Source organism: Halyomorpha halys, unplaced genomic scaffold (assembly GCF_000696795.3).
Source record: "Halyomorpha halys isolate HHAL.00 unplaced genomic scaffold, Hhal_1.1 Scaffold3.1, whole genome shotgun sequence".
NCBI lineage: Eukaryota > Metazoa > Arthropoda > Insecta > Hemiptera > Pentatomidae > Halyomorpha > Halyomorpha halys.
The window spans coordinates 1,412,462-1,415,935 of record NW_027115249.1 but is presented as its reverse complement, the minus strand read 5'-3'; the positions used below and the strand labels follow the sequence as shown (position 1 = coordinate 1,415,935).

The 3,474-nt window shown below is 31.2% G+C and overlaps 1 protein-coding gene across 2 annotated transcripts in view; it reads left to right on the top strand.

The window, feature by feature from the left end:
• Positions 1 to 3,474, top strand: part of Trpgamma (Transient receptor potential cation channel gamma) — a 980,713-nt gene that overhangs the window by 419,308 nt on the left and 557,931 nt on the right. The gene's annotated exons all lie outside the window — the stretch shown is intronic.

Genomic DNA, 3,474 nt, shown 5'->3' with positions numbered 1-3,474 from the left:
CTAGTGGGTTTGGGTGGTTAGGGAGTTTATTATGGAAGGAATAATATCGGGTTCGGGCTAGATCGGTTACATAAGGAACATTTAGGTCTTTGTGGATGGTTTTATTAGTAACAGAATTAGGAGCATTGGGGATTTTGGATTTTGACGATTAGATACGAGAGGAATTCGAAGGTTTAGTGGAGCCCAAAGCTCAACTCCGTATGTCAAGATTGGCCTTATTACAGTCATGTAGATCAGTCTTTTGTAATGAGTTGGAAGTTTAGACCGTTTGTCTAGTAAGTGCGGTAATAGTCGGTATCTGCGTGCTGTTTCCTGTCTTTTCAGTCTTGTGTGAGGATCAAAACTGAACTTAAAGATGTTAAAGTAAATACCTCTTGCATGTGATCTCGCTGTGAGATGATTAAACACATTTTCGTAAATGAAAATATACGTGTCTCTCCTCAAGAGTAAAAAAAAATCTATTCACTGGTTTGATTTTAATAATAGACGGAGATCCTTAAAATGAAAACCTCCTAAATAAAAAAAAAAAAAAAAAAAAAAAAAACCCTAACACAGACAACAAAATAATAGGAGAAATTTTGCTTTCCAATTGACACATAAATACAAAAAAATAAAATAAAATAAACTATACCCTCCTAATATTACAATAATGTGTGTGTTATAAAAATAAATATGAATAAATAATAATAGACAAAGGAGAAAGAAAAGAAAGACTGTTAAATATAAAATCTTAACCTTAATCTTACAGAATACACAAAAACAAAAAAAAAAAATTAACTGTCTAATATGATGCAATAGATAGGAAACAAAACACTCGATATTTGATGTAGTAAGGACGAAAGTCACTCTCAGTAGATGAAAGAATACAAACTCTTCGATATGCGCTTGTCGAATAAAGAATATTTAAATATCCGAATATCTTCCACGAAGCCGTCGCCTAAACGGTTAATGAGAATTAAGTGAGTTATAGCCGCACGCAATTCTCTACTCCCAAAGACTCGGAAGCTAAACTGTGAGAGTGGGCCAGTGAGTGACTGAAAGCACCAGAAACCAACACAAATCAGGCGACTCATATAATTTGCATTAGACTTCAAAACAATGTCTGAGGGCCGGTAGTGAATCGATTCTCCTCTTAGTAAGTAAAGGTTTACAAATAAACAAATATGTAATACCTTTAAAAAAATAGAGAGGACTGCCTAGGTATCTCCATCAGCTTTTCTTCATGTTTAATAGTTCCTCATTCTGAACTGTTCTTGGAACGAGGTATTTATCAACCCACGATGCTCTTGTACATAAAAAGCCTAAACTTTAAACTGATTTTAACAAACTAATTATAAACTGATGTTTTAATTACAAAAAAAAAAACATACTCAACAAAAATAAAATTTTAAAGTCAACTGGTAAGGCGATTACAAAACAAAATAATTAAATTTTTAAAAAATCTTTCTTTGGGCTTTACACACATGTTTAGGCAAAGTACATAAAATGTAATTATGATCAAATTATTAACAAAAGAAAGGTGATAATGTTTTATAAAAAAAATCGGAGTATAAAATTTACTAATAAATGAAAAATATAGATAATTATTTGATACAAAACTAAATAATGCCTAGCCCATGTTTATATCCTACACGACTAATTATATGTTATGAGAGTTTTTTTATTTTATTTTATTTCATTTTTTTTAATTATTTTTTTTATTTTTTACTTATTTATTTTTTTTTTATTTTAGTATGTATGAGATCATTCATCAATATTACCTATTGCCCACAACTGTGTGGCAGATTGTAATATCTATCAATAAATAAATCTATCAAATAGTCAAAAAAAAAAAAAATTATATGTTATTGGTTACAACTCAGGTTCAAGACGAAATCTGATAAAGTTGATTAGTGACTGCCTAGGCAGTAGTTCGCACATAGTTTGATAACTTCATAAAAATTTATATTAGAGTTTGGATCAAATATGCTGTAACACATATTTAATTACAAACAGTGAGAACACATCAATCAAACATAATGAGAGACGAACAATTTATTTCCAAATTACTGAAACGTGAAAATGTTCGATATAAATATGTTTATTGTCTCCGTAAATATGAAGCTTTCTAAGCATGCAAAATTTAAAGTTCTTGATTAATAAATTATTCTGATTAGATTAGGTATCTAATTTTATGCATATTTCATTTTACTGAAAGGTCATAAGTGATTTTCATAATACTAACAGAACTAGTCTAATACTAACTCAAACGCCGTTTGAAAAATGAATGCAGTGCAAGCGAGACCTGGGCATGTTAGGTTTAAAAATTTAGATAGCGTGACTTCAGCCCCAGAAGTGTTCCCCGTTTAGTTCTACAGCCTACTTACCTAGGATATATCTTGACACTTTGCTTTTCTTTTTTTTTTTTTACTTCAAATTTCCGTCAGACAAACATTAGATCTGCAAATATATTTTAGAGGCAGAAATGTCCTATGTACTGGTATCACAGATGTATGTAGCCTTACTTATCTGACTCCTCAAATAAACACATATAGCGAGTAGGTTGGTCGATGTGCGACATCTCGATGTACGACATTAGATGAGGTTATAACCCAAAAAAGACAATCCTTCCCCGTCGGACCCACCCCGCTAAGACCCCCGGGAAGCGACGGCCCTATATCAGTTTTGATATATTAGCTTAAAACGGTAAGAGGAGCCTTTAAGATGGTTAAATTGCTCATTATTTAAAAATTGAAAACCGGCATGAAATTTAAGGATATGTGAAATAAAGGTTTTTGGGTGAATTTAATCCCTACAAAAGAGAGGGTTTAATTTATTTTTTAGACCTTAATGTTCCCTATGTAAACGATCTAGCCCGAACCAGATATCACTCCTTCCATTATAAACTCCCTAACCACTCAAACCCCTTGGTTTCTAACCTTGCACCTTCTTACATTCCTGATAATCCTCTGAGGCGCCTGAAAAGAAGATGGCCACGAGACCAGCTAATGTAAAATGTCATTAGAATGCTATTAATGGGTAGTTGCTTTGTAACACTCCATTTTAACTAAGATCATATTTACTAAATGTATTATGTAATATACAGTTGTAAATTTCAATAGAGAAAGAAAGAAAAAAAAAATTATTTTTTTAGTAGAAAATGGTATTTCATATAGCTCTAAGAAAATGGTGTTTACAAATGTATATTTCCTTTGAAATTTTGTAGTTTTGTTTTTCTTAGAAATTTTGTTTTGTTTAGCGTGTGATTGTTTGAACTTATTGTTCTTTTTAGTTTAAACAATAAACTTTTCTTTATTTTGTATATATTAAATTATATTGAGTTTGAGTGTCTGCAGACTATTCATTAACTGGTAGGGGGGAGTTAAGATATGACAAGGCATATTGTCCGACTTAATACCGTGCGACGTTACTCTACCCTTTTAATTATTACTATTTTTCTCTGACATCCCATAAGTTATATATTTCATTATTTAT